The 17463-nt window shown below is 40.5% G+C and overlaps 1 protein-coding gene across 28 annotated transcripts in view; it reads right to left on the reverse strand.

Annotated features, from left to right (window-relative positions):
* LOC118411573 (calcium/calmodulin-dependent protein kinase type II subunit delta-like) overlaps window positions 1-17463 on the reverse strand; it is a 112267-nt gene that overhangs the window by 68311 nt on the left and 26493 nt on the right. The gene's annotated exons all lie outside the window — the stretch shown is intronic.

Consider the following 17463-nt stretch of genomic DNA (forward strand, 5'->3'; position numbering starts at 1 on the left):
AACGTAAGACCATTTCCAAAATCATATTCAGTCTCTTGAGTAACTGCTTTTTGGCATTACATGTACATGTAGCCTCCAGTTCTCAACCCTCTAGGAATGGCATCCTTTATTTTGTGGGGGAGCGCTGATTCAAAATTTTGAACAGAATGGGCCAGGTTCTTATACTGGGAAGATTGTATTTTCTACCCTGGAAGGGCACATACTAGTATGTTGAAAATCATAAATCAGTGCTCCTTCACAAAATTAATGCATCACAATATTCCTAGAAGGCTGCAAAAGAGGGTACCGAACATTTGCATTCGCTGTACATTCCCTGAAGAGGTGAATTGATCAACAAGTACAAGTAGGTACAACTGTATCATAAATCCATCCATCCATCCATCCATCCATCCATCCATCCATGCATCCATCCATCCATCCATCCATCCATCTATACATACATACATCTATACATACATTCTGCATTCAATCATTAATCCATCAACTTATGATATTCATATAACACGATAAGAAAGTTTGAGAAAACCCCAATTATCACTTTGCCAAGAAGCAAACAAATATATGACAAATAACACCACACAGAACAATGTACCACCAGGCAACCCATGATTACCGTAAGATATTTATTCCCAGAACAAACCGTAAAGAAAACTATGTGGCAACAGGTTGCAGACTGGACCTTCCTAAACCTGCTCAAAAGACTAACTACGGAAAAAAAGTCATAGTTGGTTTCTATGTTTTTGGTTTATTGCAATTTCACAGGAAATTAGCTGCATTCATCTTTTGACCAGCACACAAATTTAAGTGGTCGTGCATGTATCCAAGAAAGCTTCCAACTTGAGGCTTGTAGTCAGAACCCTGTAAGCAAAGAGGCCCAGAGGGCATCAGCCAATCAGATCTGTGCCCATCGCGAGTCATTCTGCAACTTCATCAGAACGATATTCATGCCACTGCGCAGGCAACAGTTCCGATCAACAATGGCTAAAAATAACTCTACAGGACAGTAAAGTCGGCATCACATTCAGCGACAAGGGAATTATTGATATTCTGAAGGCATGCTGCATTCCCGGTGGAGCAGCGAGTAGATCAGATATTGGCAGGTTCTGCTGACAATGGATATACCAAGATGGCAAGATACGATAATTCTAATTTTAAATAGGTCTTCTCCTTACAAATTTTGAACCTTCCTCATGCTGAAGTAGCCTTTCTGCACCAAATTACTTTGTTATAAGATTACACAGCAGACAAAAGGTTAAAAATTACAGAAAAATAAGGCCACTCCAATTTCATTTGTTGGTCCCTCATTTTTTCAAGAGAAGATATAGCAAGCGGAAATCTATTTCACAACACCACAAAGGCATAAACCTGGTCTTTGGGCTAAATATCTTAATTTTTTCTTCCATATAAGCATTTTTTTCTTTCTAAAATTAAAGAACCAACATTTTTTAATTGGTGTGGCCTAAGATGGACCAAGAAGGGGTGGAAGGAGATCATTGCCTCAACAGAGATTGTGACAATAGTGTAAGTTTCAAGTCACTGCAGGCCATGCAGTCTTCTGAGTTATTGTCTTAACAAGAACTGATTTCTAAGATTTGCTAGAGGCAGAAGAAGAAGAAAGAGAAATAACACACCATCAAAAACAATACGTCTTCCCAAACCAGGTAAAACATAACGAGAAAAGACACAAATGGGACATAGCGGAAGACAGAGCGGGTTAAAAATAAAATGCGCTCCATGGAGACAGGAAAACAGATTTTCTATATTACTGGACAAGGCGCCGAATCCGCCACCTCGGGGGTACCCAGCGCCCGTACACTGGATCTTCTGTCAGTAATGTCTTCTTCAATACCTGCCGGCGGCTTGGCATGTATTTCAGCAGACAGGTATCAGCTTTCCAGCTGTAATATTGCCAGTCGATCACTCTTCTAACAACGGCCAGGACAGACGAGTAAATGTCGTCCCGGCGGTGAACAATGGTCCGTGATCAATGCAGACATCTGTTGCATACTTAGCGAGTGACCCAGTTGTTTTGTGCGGCACGGCCTCTGAGGTTTACATGTAATTAGCGGAAAAGCTGCAAGGTCTGCTGGTGTTGTATTAAAGGTCTGTGTTAATAAGACCGCACTGTTCTAATTTGTTGGTTCTCGGATTTTTAAAAATAAAAAAGATATGCTTAACTGGAAAAACATCCCGAAAACAAAGCTAGGTCTACGCCTTGTTACCTAGTTTTACGGGATGAATTTGACCTATTCTGTGCTGCTGCTTCTAAATTGCTTCCCCATTTGGCCACATTACGGTAAGAAATACCCCAAACCCATAGTAATGCAGGACTTACATACTGGCATTGTGCAATGCAACAACTGTTGCATGTAGCACGACCAGGGATAAAAGATGCTACAAGTACTACTATGAAAGCAAGCCAGGTTTGTTCATGTGTCTTATTTTGTCATGAACCAGTGCAGTTTTTTTATATGCAGATTGACATGAGAAATACAGGTCTGCACAGCTCCAGTTACCACTTGCACATACAGGTGATATTTCGAGCCCTGTGAACCGATACATAATCCACACCCTCATCATAACTCATCCAGATAATTTTAGTGAAGTAATGTATGGGGTACGAGTTGCGGAGTCAAGGCCATATGATGACAGTACCGACAAAAATGGCTCCATAAAACCATACTCATGTGAATTAGTGCTGCCGACAGAATGACAATTAGCTGAGAGGAATATCGATTTATGTTCATCAAGATGAACAACTTGTCCTGCACAATGTAGGTTTTCTTCTAAGTTGAACATGACGGGTGACTGCAAAATATATTCCTTCTAGAACCTATCTTTTAAAAGCCGGGATATGAAATTGAACACAATGATGGCAATAGGGCTTATGTATCAGCACCAAGGACAGGCCCAACAGGTTACAATAGTTTTAATGCTATTTCAATTTGACTTTTAGCCATTGTACTCGACCATTGTACTCGCATCTGCATTTTAGACATTGTAATCGTATATTTATTCATTATAATATTCATGCTATACGTCTAATGTGTATTGTTTATGTTACAATGTTTTTGTGCATAGCAATTATGTAACGTTGAACAATGTAAACAAGCCTGATAATTCGGCTTTCGAGCCGCAAGTTGGCTGTGATACAAATAAACCATTCTCTCTCTCTCTCTCTTATAATGCAGCATCTGTAGTACTGTTCTGTGTATATACCGGTAAGGGAGATGTGCATTTTGGTTCTAATATTCTTAAACAATGCTTGTCTCTCTTTGCTGTAAGTAGGACAGGTTATGACAAAGTGGAATTGGTTTCAAGTTCTAAACAATGTGTGCCAATTCTCAGTTATGTAATGCTGTATGTAAATGGCTTATTATGAATTGATGTACATTTGACACTGCTTCAGAGCCGGGACATGAAATTGAACACAATGATGGCAATAGGGCTTGTGTTTCATGATGATAAACTTCAACCTCCCCTACATGTTCCTATTTACTGGCTGTCTGCACTGGTAAAACTCACACTTCATCATTCAGCACCGTGGACAGGCACAACAGGTTATAATGCAGCATCTGTAGTAATGCCAGCATGCGTAGACTCTTTTATTATATCTAACAAGCCATAAACCATGTAGCTGTTATGTGTTTACGGCTTACGCCGCGGAAATAAATTCCGGCAACCCCTGTGGTTAGAAATTAGGGTGGCAGTTATGCAAAACGTACAAGAAAAGATACAAGAATAGGCACTTCCCGGCGACAGTGCCTGATGAGTGATGACCTAGGGGGCCTTGTTGGTACTGCATTGCAGGTGTTTGTGGTGCATTGTGGGTAGGTCGTTAGGTTATCGAGCGCTCCCCGGGGACGCGGATGATGAAGGGAACCAATTTGCGGCTAGGGCGATAAGGACCTGCCGTCCCCTCCGATAACTCTCTCGGGATGGAGGCATAAAACTCCCAACATTGTAGGCAGCGCGCGCGGTAAGATCATTATTCCACGTGATTCCGGGCCCAAAACTCCATGCAAAATGGATTCCTGACCCAGACTGTGTGTGCTGCAGTAATGTTGTGGCCATGGTTGGTGAGCCGGAGTAAGGAGTCAATAGTTCCTTGGGTAAACCACATAAATCAGTACCGAGTTTACTGTCATGCAGGGAGCTTTGCTGCCAAAAATTGAAGAAAAAGATCTAACTTCATAAAGTTTATAACCCTTTTGAGAACATGCCAACCATAATCATGGAGCCACTTGCTCCCCGAATATACATCCGAATTTAAAGAGAAATTCAAAGATTTCCCAACTAGATAATGTTAGTACAAGAAAATGGTATATTCCTCTAGTTTGAGGGCTTACAAAGTACTCAGTATTCCAGTGCTGGTGACAGCAATAGCAGCGACGTATTCACAGACGTGGGCCAAGGTTAGGACCCCAGACGGAGACACCGAACCTTTCCAAATTCTGGCAGGCGTACTTCAGGGTGACACGTTGGCGCCTTTCCTGTTCATAGTTGCACTTGACTATGCACTGAGATGTGCCATCGAAGGAAAGGAAGAGCGGTTGGGCTTCACCCTCAAGGAAAGAGCAAGTCGTCGAATACCAGCTAAAATAGTGACGGACTTAGACTTCGCAGATGATATCGCGTTGATATCCGACACTGCAGAAAAGGCTTGTACTCTTCTTAATGCAGTCGAGCGTCAATGTCAAAGGATTGGCCTACAGTTGAATACAAAAAAGACTAAGGTCATGGCTTTCAATTCATCAGACAACAATGTTGCTACTCTTGACGGCACTCGACTAGAGGTAGTACCCGACTTCAAGTACCTCGGTGGCTGGATTGCCTCAACAGCACACGACATGAAAGTGAGACGAGCTCTCGCTTGGAACGCCTTACACAGCATGAGGAGAGTGTGGCAGTCAGGAATGGCTGACGACCTTAAACGACGCCTCTTTGTCTCTACTGTTGAGTGTGTGCTACTGTATGGCTCAGAAACCTGGACACTAACAGTACAGGATGAGAGGGCACTGGATGGCATGTACACTAGAATGCTAAGGAGAGCTCTAAATGTGTCTTGGGAGGACCGGGTAAGGAACATAGCACTATATGGTAACCTGCCTAGACTAAGTGATAAGATCAGGCAAAGGCGCATGCAGCTCGCTGGCCACTATGTGCGACACCCAGAACTAGTGGCAAGTGAGCTGATCTTATGGGAACCGGTCCAGGGTAAAAGGAAACCTGGCAGGCAGAGAACTACCCTTATCGACACACTCAAGCGGGATTCCGGGCTCGACAGACTGAGCAGCACAGCTGAACTACGTTCACTGATGAAGGATAGGGAGGAGTGGAGAAGGAGGGTCCAGCATGCTTCCCGTGTTGGCATCTGACGATGTCCTCGACTGAACTGAACAGTATTCTCAGCATCTGGGAAAGAGTATTGAAGTTAAACAGAACACTACCAGTGGACTGGCTTCCTGCTGTAGTGATTGCACAAAGTTGTGCTGCCAAGGGGTACTGAAATGGAGACAGGCACTGCCCAATGCACCTTTTGGAGTCGGAAGGACCACATGGAAAATATCATTCTGTGTATATACCAGTACGGGAGATGTGCAATTTGGTTCTAATATTCTTAAACAATGCTTGTCTCTCTTTACTGTAAGTAGGACAGGTTATGACAAAGTGGAATTCGTCTTTGACATTTTCATGACAAGTGGGACACAGTCCCTGAGTGGCTGGTGTGCTATGGTGACGGCCTTTTTCAAGTTCTAAACAATGTGCGCTAATTCTCAGTTTTGTAATGCTGCATGTAAATTATGAATTGATGTACTAGTTGCATTTGACACTTCTTCAGGCCAAATCAACACTAATCTTTGCACATTCAATACAAAATACTCACTAAAAGTTTATCTAATTTTTTTCTTGAAGATAAAGCTAGAAGTAAGCTTTGTTTGGTTCATCGAGCAAGAAGATGTTGCTGTTAGATCAGCACCTTCATAAAAACTATTGTTTAAATTGTGTATTGTTGTTTCTGCTTTCTGCTTATGTCTGGAGGTCATCCTATCAGCGACCTGTACTTAGCCTGCCGAGAATGTAAAGGTATTTCTTCTTTAATTAGTATCGTAATTAAAATGTTATGAACGGATTTCATCGGTTTCTGTTCAGAATTTTTCTTTTCCAACACTGAACAATCATACACTTAAGGCAACAAGTTACCTTGACCGTCAACGGGATTAAAAAACAACGAATCCCAATTACAGACTACCAAGTGCAAACATGCATATGCAATTACAACGTGAGCTATTTCTGGCAAAGTGGTGTTGATATGCCGGTCAATCCAGACTTGAGCGGCGGAATTTGTTTCTGCATTTTTAGCATTCAACACTTGCACCGCTCGCTCCCTGTGAGGGGAGAGATGTGAGCGGAATAGAGAATCTCTCCCAGGAGATAACTGATTGATCCATGGGCCATGTATGACAAGCTCCGAGGCAGGGATGCCGCCGAGGGATCAGCATTATTCCTCCGAAGAACCACTCTATATCAAGCGCAGGAGCGAATGTAACATTTCATTTAGATTCTAAAGGCTGGGGAATACATGGTGAAGATGAATTCCTTAATGTATCATACGATTATCCCATATCCAATACTGGACCAACTGTGGCTACCTCTATTCAAATTTCTACAGGCTGGAAAAGGCATGGTAGATATAATATCCATTATAATTGTTTACATATTAATTCTTAGGAAGGGGATAAAACCTGTTCTTTTAACCAGCCTTTCTCATCAGTGTCACTGACAAAAGACACTGGATGGTTGTCTGAAACATCTATTTCCAAAAACCATATCCAGTTGCTTGAGTAACTGCTTTTTGGCGTATCGTATTACCTGGATGTCTAACCTTCATCAACGTGCATTGTTAATGTGTATGATAGGGCTATCCAATCTTAAACACTGGACCAATGGTAACATCATCTATTCACAATTCCACAGGCTGAAAATGGCTGATAACAGGGAGTTTGAGTATCTGTAATTGGGAACTCCTATCTGCAAAAATGTATATGATATGAATACATAATATAAAACATATAACCAATAATCTAAAGGACCATCATTCATTCAGAATGCAGAAGAAGACATGGTTGTAACTTACAGCTCTTTCAGTTTACACCCTACAATTAGGTCACGTCAATGGATTTACTTGGTTCTAGGATTTATGTGGACATCATTAAAGCATGGGGCAGGGAGGAAAACTTGAATAATGGCATATTCACTTCAAAAAATGAGCCCACCAAGGCATAAGGATGGTCCTCTGGCTTTGCTTTCATTATTTTTTCCAATAAGCTACACGATTTGTTTATTTTTCTTAAATTCGAGAACCAACAAATTGAATTAGAGCTGCCTTATTTAGGTTTAAAACAAAACCGTAAACTCAAATGCAATTCAGTTATTCAGGTGTACAAGACATTATTGTATAATTCACTTATTATTAATCGACTGTAATTAATCTAGTATGGTATAGGGAAGGAGTGCTTAGTTTAAGCTACATAGTACACTTCTCTCTCCTCCTGCACCTGCTTTTATGTATTGCTTTTGAGTATGTTTCATGTATTTTCTTGTGCAAATAAACAAACAAACACATATTGAGAAGGTCTTGATAATAACATTTTTCTTAATGGGACAGTCTTATAAAATGAGAGTTCACGTCACATGTAATAAACTGTTGACCATAACTTGATAATAGGAAGCGGTTGATAACCCCCCGCCTGTCCTTACTGTGATGCCATGAACCGGTAATGAGTCCTGACAGATGACTGACTGTAACTCCAGGCTACAGCTAACCCCCACCTGGTGAGGCAGTCGGTCAAGGCTGATGCATGGTTTATACTTCAGGGAAATAAATCATGACACTAGACTAGGGGTGGGTACCCGTACAGTGTACCAGTACAAAACCGTTTTTTTTTCTCCCAAAAATAATTTCATCAGGTTGGTAGATGATAGGACATAGGAGTTTTCTCATAGGGAAGCTCTGAGGAAGATGTCTGACAGACATAGAAACATCAGCAGGTGAAAAAAAATGGTGGTGTAAAAGAAAACTCCTATATTGGTTTTTTTCTTGTTGGACCGGTCTGGAAAAAACGGACCGGATGTTGGACCGATTTGAAAATGAACAGATTATACCAGAACTACAGCAGCAGCCGTTCATGTGTTTTGAGACTTATTGGTGCAAGAATAGCGAGAGCGAAGTAGAGGAGAGTTGCAGCTGTAACCCCAATATTAGCATAATCTATGAAAACCTTGCTTTAAAAATGTATAATGGCATGGCTTAAAAGTGGCAAAAACTTCTAGACTAAGTTCTTTGCATGTTTTTTGGAAAAAGGCTATATGATGTATACTGTATTGTAAGGCTATATTCAGTATGCATCATGCAATAATGTACCCAAACTTGAGATTAAGGAAGGAAATATGATATCAAAAACCTCATCATGCAACAGGCTATTTTTACATTGTGAAATGATAACTTCAGGGCAAGACCATTATTTATAAAACACAACGTCCTGGATAGCTTAAGGGCTCTGGGGACGCGCTGTAAAGAAGCTTATATATATAACCTGCAACAGGTTGTGATAATATAATGTCCATAGTCTTTTGCTGGTAAAGTACAACTCTGGGGGCAAGGATCCAAGTTACAGTACTGAAGTACTTACTAAGCAACAAGATATAATCTTAGAACAGCCCTCCCTGCCAAGTTTGAGGCATGGAAACCTGTTATATTGTACTTGATGTTGGAATGATTTACTCCTGGGATTGGGAAAAAACTAGCCAGTGGGAGATATGCAGCTCACCCCCACAAAAATCAATATTCACATGCGGAAAGGGGCTATAAAATCCAGGGGCTGAATTCTTCATGGAAAGTCTCTCTGTTTGCATGCCTTAACCCGGGTCCTGGGGAACAAAAAAGGGGCATTCCTGAAATATGTTCTCCTGAGATGTAAACGTCTAGGAAAACTTTTCTGGACAATAATCGTAGAAACTACAGTTCTAAAAGTACATCATGTTATAACTTATACTGCAAGTACATGTACTACCTATTTCTTATCTTGTGTAAATATTTATTTAGGACCACATCTATCTTTTAGTAGCACTTCCTACATTGTATTTGTAGATCTGTTGTAGTGTACAACAGCTGGACCTGTCAGTATTGCCCCGAGGAAGGTGACAGACAGTCACTGAAATGTTGTTCTTGTAAAAGCTACCTGGTTGAATACAATCATGTTATCCAGTGACTTGAAACTGTTCAAACAAAGTCATTCATAGCTGCTATAGGATCAAAATGAAGCCCTTATTTCTCACTTAAAGGCCTACTTGAAAAAAAAAAGAAGTATGAAGCCTACTAGGAAGAGTGCAAAAATCAATCACTTCTGCTGAAATTTGCTGTTTGGTAGAGTAGGCTACCTGTCAAAGCAGTAGTAGGCATTCGTTACCTAGTCATAGAAAATCATAAAAATCTGCAATTTCAAAAATAAAAGAACCAACCAAGCAAGTAAGCAAGAAAGCAAGCCAGCAACCAGCCAAATCCAGAAAAAAAAGTTCTTTGAAGTGCTACAGAACCAGGCCAGGGAATCGTGGTGTCCTCATCAGGTGAACAGAGTACTGAGGCTGTCAGACTGTACAGGCAGGTTCCCAATGAGAGTCAAGGGCCTCCGGGGGTAATGCTCCTAGCTTCTCAACTGTTGAACATACCATGTGCTATTCACCTCACTCATGTAACTCAACATACTGAAAATGTCCAGAAAAGATCTCCAAACATCCCATACAGACTGAGCCTGGATAGAGCAGCACACATTATCATGTTAAGTACCAACTTTTCCATTCAGGTCACACACTATAGGAAATGCCTTTCTCCAAGCCTTGAAGAGAGCATTTTCTCTGGAGTCATTTATAGCCAGATAACAGGGTTGGACATGCATGCATGTATTCCACAGAGACAATGATTAAATACTGATGCGCAGATCTCCATGTATTTACATGTACACCTTCTGGCCACAACTGTATGATGTACTGTTCAATTTGCTTATTGAAAATTAAGGGCTTTGAGAATCCTCCGGCAAAGTGAACCTGCATGTACTGCGCAGAGAGCCTGCCTTCTCTGTCACAACCAGTGGAAGAGTTAGGTGTACACTACAGTGATCTGAACTGGATGCATGGCAGATGTGACAAGGTTGTCAAATTGTATGGTTATCCCTTGCCTCAAGAGCTGTACACCGCTGAAAAATAAACTTCACGTAAACAACTCTACCTTGACTGATGCGCAAGCCCTTTGCACTAAATTTGAGCAAATCAAGGAGTTATGCAACAGGAGACCGTTAAAAACCTTTTGTTTGGCCTCTGCAATTTTTCATTCTGTGTATCTCATATCTGTACAAATTGCCCTTTCTTCTACACAATATAGGAAAAGTAAATTTAACCATCAATTGCCAACTTAACCTGCCAGACAAAATTGCAACCCCAGACAACAAAACACAGTGAGTGATACAATAAGTTAGACAGTTTAATCTGCCATCTTTCTCATCAAATAAGCAACAGGGCCATGCTAAGTTACATGTGTACTGGCATGTACAGGTTCAAATTTTCTCACCTCAAAAGTTAATGAACGACAGTTGTAGAGCAATAACCTGAAAATCTGACAGCATTTAATGCAATTCCATTCATGTGACTTGAACATACAAAATGTACAATGGTAAACCTTAGTTTATGCATGGCTTTTCTAGAAGAAGTATGGGAACCGTTTTTCAATTGCTGGAGACTACTCCCATCATATCCTTTTTTGAACCCCTGCTTGTGATCAAAATTCTCAACCTGGAAAATATCCCGAACACAACAAACTGCACTAGTACAGCCTGATAGGTACATGTATGTATGTCAGGGCTCGAAATTCAGTTTGGGGATTAGGTGCACTGGTGCACCCAGCTTAAAAAATTGGGTGCTTTGGGTGCACACCTTAAATCTAAGTAGAGTGTCAGAAAAACCTAATAATAAAACTTAGTTACAAGCTGTCAAATTCTTAAACAAGTACCATGGCAGACATTTTTATTACCTTTCTAACACTTAGATGTCAAGAATATGATGTATACTAGTATACTTTGATATCTTTACATACATAAGCCTATGTAAATATTTGGGTGCACCCTGTGCACCCACAGCAAATAATTGGGTGCACAGCTTCAATTTTGGGTGCACCTGGGTGCACAAAACCCCAGTATTTCGAGCCCTGTATGTATTTAGCTGCTCCATGGCAGAGTGGCAATCAGCTTAAATGGTGCAATACCTGCCACAGACAAACAAGGCAATCTAAACATTGAATCTGATTCACGCAAGCTATTATGTGACAGGAATGGAAATACTGAACTTCATTTAGTTTAGCATTGACAGTTTTAGCAGTGAAGGTTTTGCCCTTGCCCCCAACTGTGAATTTACCTCCCTTACATTTTTACAAAGATATATGAGTCTACAGTATAATAGATGATGTTGGTGTGTGGATATTCATGTCATTACGTTCCTACTGAATGTTGGTCCCCACAATCTCAGCACACTCCTATTGTTGAATGCTGACTCAAACTTCTATAAATATAATATAATGTCTATTTTTGAAGCTGTTATGGTTGCCATTGTTCAGTAGAAAGTTTGTTCCATATCACCATAAGGCACTTTCTGTACAGAATGTCTCAGTTAACAGTCAGGCGACAATGGACCGATCCTGTCGAACGCCATATCGAACAGATAGAACCCCCTATTCTATTTCGAACATCTCCGTCAAAAACTGCCCCATTGGACAGAAATGGCTATTTTTGACGGAGTAGACGTTCGAAATAGAACCATGATCGAACAGGGGGCGGGTTTTGGGATCGGTCAATTAGCAAAGTATTGGACTGTAATTATTGCCTTTCAATTGGGGAATTATGCAGTTTTTGCTTTCTAGTATTCTACTGTTGCTTTGTATGTCTTTCAATGTCATGTGTTAATTGTAAATAATTATGAATGTGGAAGAATAGGCTCTTATGAGGCTTATTGTGGATCTAAATAAACTCAAAACTCAAACTCACACCACTGGACCCTCACATTAAACTGCCATCACAGGACTACAGGACTGCTGCCATAGAGAACTGAAGCTGCTGTGGCCAGAGTGATATGTTATATTCACGTCAAACTATTAGTGAATGAAGACCTTTATTGTACAGTTTTGCCCAACCGAGCTAAGTACAGGTCACAACAAGTCAACATATATGCATATAAAAGTATCGCAAGTCTATACTGTGGCCATCTCTGCTACAGGGACATCATAATGCCGCATTCCCAGGGGAAAATGAAGCATGCAATCGGTCAGGCCTCAGCACTGGGTGAGATTTAGCACCAGCCAGGTAGGAGATCCATCACTACAAGCCTAGCCGCACCCTGGGAGTTTGGTGTTCATGCCACAGCCATGAGCAGAATATACGTTTCAAACATAAATGTTAGAAAATGTAAATTCCCACAATGCTGTCCATCTTATATGTCAAACATCAGCTGTGCTGCCTTGAGGGTCAGGGTAATGTTTTGTTACATTTTTCTTTCTTTCTTTCTTTCTTTCTTTATTGACGATGAGACAAGTCATTACATTTAGGGTCTGCCTAGGCAACAAGTAATGTACAACAGTTGTACATCAACCGTCTTATTTCCAATCAATAGGCATAAGGTAATGTGCATTAAAGATAGTTGATTGATCAATCAATTGATCAGCATAACAGTCGAAGAAATCGATATCTAAGCCTTCCACAACAGCCAGGTCTGGTGGGGGTAAGGCATTATCCAGCAGATACCGCACGATAGACCTGAGGGGTTTTCCTTTTCATATCTGTTCTGTGCAGAAGAATTGATTTGGGGCTCGCTATCCGCCGTGGCAACGTCTGCAGAGGGTCTGGCTATTCATCATTATTCTGGGGCAGGTTACCTGGGCTCGTCCTCTTTTGACAGGTCTGTATGTTTCTATAAGCAGGGCTTGAAATTCATTTTTGGGATGATGTGCACTGATGCATGTAGATGAATATGGCATATGTATTGCATTGAGTTGCTTCAACTAAACCCTCATGACAGAAGAAGAAGAAGAAGAAGAAGAGGAAGAAAGAAGAAGAACCACCAGCAAAAACAATATGCTTCTTTCCTTATCAGGAAGTATGAAAAAAAGTCAGTAGCATAATAGATGCACAATATGCAAAATATTGCATTACGCATATTGGAAATCGCAGATACATACATAAAAACAAAACATGCCACATGCTTTCATCAGAAAAATACTATTACATTTGTAAGTTGCAAAAACATTTGGGATATTCAAGAACTTAACGCTAGTTCACCTATATCCAACTTGGGTAACCTATATCCGTTGCTTTTAAAAACAGGGATTTGGTGACATCACGTCGACGGACGTTTCAGAATATTGCAGTTGAAAACTTCCACCCGTCGACTTGATGTGCCCAAATACCATTTTTAAAAGCATATAGATTACCCCGCGGATAAAGGTGAACTAGCGTTATATCTTTGTTGGTAAAACACACAATATCATTGTTCCAGGTGACCTAAATACTCTCACAAAAAGAGTTCAAAGGTGAAATGTGAAGCAGGGGTCTCACGGAAGTTTATGGTATGATGATGCAGTAAACATGGTAAGGTCAACATACCAGCACGCTTCAAAAATATTTGACATATTCCATAAAATATATGAACAATCATTTGCCTTCTTTGGTATGTGCAACACCAGTTTAACTATTATGCATCAGTATTGAATAATTTGTAGAATTATACTTGAATGTTACATGTATGTAGTGCATTGTATACATGTTATCAAATATAGGCCTACTGAAAAGCAGTGAAACATCAACATCATAACATGGACTACCCTGACTAAACAAAGCAAATACCGTAAATGCATTTAATTTCGCGGGGATTTAATTTCGCGGTAGCGGAAAAAGGACTTTTCGCTGTGGTTTTAAGTTCGCGGCAGCACCATGCACTGTAGTCTCTTACTGCCATGGAAAAATGTTCACGGTGGTTTTAAGTTCGCGGTGAAGCGGCCACCAGGAAAACTGTGAACATAAAACCACCGCGAAAGTTTCTGCATTAATTTATAGCAGATAAACTAAGTCCTCACACAAACTTGAATCAATTTACAGTATTCCATATGGAAGTGTCACCTCTGCTACTGTTATGACCAAATGAAGACCGTATCAAGACCATAATCCCCCTCACACCCTCTATCAGAAACCTGACCCCTGCCAGCTATGTGGGGAATCCCCAAAGGTCAGGGGTTACTGTGTCTCCTCCTGTTTTGTTTTTTTAAAAATCTATTTCCTTTTGAAGAAGACTTTGTAATCCCTTAACACCGGCATGTTGATTTTTGAGTGGCAATGGAAATGCAAACACAAAGTAACAGTAATGGGGAGGGGGGGATTTCAATTCCATCATAATTACATGTATGAATAGGCAGGCAAGGAACCAGTTGGTAAAATCATATTACCAGTTATAGAACTTAGCCTTTTTAATTTCTTACCTAATATGCATGGCGGTTACTCATGTTCACTGACTGACAAACAGACAGACACACACACAGACAGGCACAGACAGACAGAAACACACACACACAGACAGGCAAATGCTGCCTAAAATCACCTTCTTACATACTGGGACTGTCGAACAGACACGGTGGCGTATGACTGCATTGGTTTATATTAAAAACTTGACTTATCTCTTCCGTATTGCCGAAACTTTCTTCAGGAAAATCCAAGAAGCATATGACTGCGTTGGTTTATATTAAAAGTTTCACTTATTTCTTTCGTATCGCCGAAACTTTCTTCAGGGAGGTCCAAAAAACGTATGACTGCAGTGGTTTGTATTAAAAGTTTGACTTATCTCTTCCGTATCGCTGAAAATTTCTTCAGAAAAAATCCAAGAAATGTATGACTGCTGTGGTTTATATTTATTTCTTCCGTATTGTTGACACTTTCTTCAGGAAAATCCAACAAACGTATGACTGCGGTGATTTAGTTTGACTTATATCTTCCGTATCACTGAAAGTTTATTCAGGAAAATCCAAGAAACATATGACTGCGTTGGGAAGGCCCAGCAGCCAGGCTGCCTATCTCACCATCAATTAATTTCTTACACCCGTCATTAAGAGGCTCTGAGCAGAGACCATCCCCTCCGTCCCGCCTAATTTAGCTTCCTCGTCTATCTTCCCGGCAGCACAGGATTCTTGCAGGCTGTTGTCGGCCTTGTTCGAAATGTCAGTCGTTATTTTGGTCCGACCCCAGCGCTCCTGTCCCCGGTTGTCGGTCCCACATCGACTCCCGCTTCCTTTTCAAGCGCCCCTTGCTCTATATGTGGCAGAAAAACACCCCCTCGCCTCGGGCCAAATTTAGAAGCTGGAGTATCTTCGGAGGAGATGACAGATGCCTAAGGATCCTTAGGAGGGCACTGAGGGGATCCTTGTGTCTTAGAGAATGTCTTAGACCTCTTCTTCTTATACTTGCACTTGGTCACTTGAACAATTTCCCATCAACAAGATAACTTCTAAAGTGACATATACATTCACTATTATGATTCTATCAATGATGGACTTTAACTTTTTCCAACAATGTTAAACACTATCCTTGACAATAATAACATTGTCACATTTGAGTTTATAAATATTATGCATCTTTTCTAGTTTTATACAATTTAGGATCTTAAGTCTCTACTTTTGTTACATGTCTATTTACTAAATCATGCTATTAAATATTTCATATTTTCATCAACACTGAACATTGTACCAACAAATTTACAAGGACAAAACTATGCAGAAGACAAAATGTATGTGCATATAATTCACATTTATGACTTAGGGAAGTATAGGTATAAGATCTAGTTGCCAGCTATATGCAAGCTACAGTATATATTTACATGATGTAATAAATTATTTCAATTATTTATTTATCCAGGGACAAAACTGTCGCCACCAAAAAAAAAGCAATATCTCTTGATCATCAATGCTCAGGGCAGGGAGAAAACAGAGTTTGATCATACTGAAGTTGCATGTAATTGGGACTGGATATCGACCACAGACACAGCCAAGATCGACTTATCACTTCCCCCAAACCAACTCAAGACATCTCTCTAATGAAAATTACTGACTGGATAACATTGAGTAAGTCCTCGGGATCCGTGAGGGCCGACGGAGTACCTTACGTGTTATTGAATGATCTCGAGGTCATTGACATTCTTTTGGCTGGCTTTATTGAGATTGATCGCAGAGGGCGACCTGTACAGCACGCTTCAGACAACCAGTTACCCGCGTCAGGCGAGCTTAAATACCCAGGGTTACCTGTGAATAATACAAAGGTACGTTCTGCCAAATACATGACGTTACAGTTGAACGCAGAGCATTTGAACAGAGTACAGAAGAATTCTGAGGAATATGAAATATATATATATATATGACTGGTTTATTTCGAAAACAAAACTGACAGTAACATATTGGGGCAACAGCTCAGTTCAGCACGCTTCAGACAACCAGTTTCCCCGCGTCAGGCGAGCTTAAATACCTGGGGTTACCTGTGAATAATAAAGAGGTGCGTTCTGCCAAATACATGACGTTGCAGTTGAATGCAGAGTACAGAAGAATTCTGAGGAATATAAAATACATATTGGGGCAACAGCTCAGTTCAGCACGCTTCAGACAACCAGTTTACCTGCGTCAGACGAGCTTAAATACCTGGGGTTACTGGTGAATAATTATTACAAAGGTGTGTTCTGCCAAATACATGACATTGCAGTATGTTGAACGTTGACGAGTATAGAAGAATTCTGAGAATATGAATTTTTGAATATGCAGGGCTCGAAATACCACCTGCATATGCAATGTAGTGCAGGTAAAATTGGAGCTGTGCAGGTATTTCTGGTATCTAACTGCAGCTAACCTGCACTGGTCCATGTACTGGGTTTTATAGATATAAAAGTCATATGATGTAGGTGTATGTGGATTGTTATTAGGTGCATTGAATGTTACTAACTATAAAAGAAAAAAATAGCAATGGTTCCTGAACAATTTTAATTTGATCCATACTTTCTAGATTCAGAGTGTTGCAGGTAAAATTTGTCTGGTGCAGGTAATTTTCAGTGTTAAATGCACCAGTGCAGGTATACAGAAAAAGCATTTGGAGCCCTGATATGGAATGTGCAATGTATCTTGGGGAAATAGCTCAGTTCCTGGAGGTAGAAGACATTATCTTGAGTATGGATGAACAATCCATGGACCAAAAATATGTCCCAACGTCCCTGACCAAAGACATGGGACAATTCCATGACCAGTGAAAAGTGATCTGTAGGCCGATTTGAGCTTCTCATGAATGAATAAATGTTTGAATGAATAAAAGTCAACTAGAACACAGATGAGAAGGAATTTGTAGT

This window comes from Branchiostoma floridae, chromosome 3 (genome assembly GCF_000003815.2).
Source record: "Branchiostoma floridae strain S238N-H82 chromosome 3, Bfl_VNyyK, whole genome shotgun sequence".
Lineage (NCBI taxonomy): Eukaryota > Metazoa > Chordata > Leptocardii > Amphioxiformes > Branchiostomatidae > Branchiostoma > Branchiostoma floridae.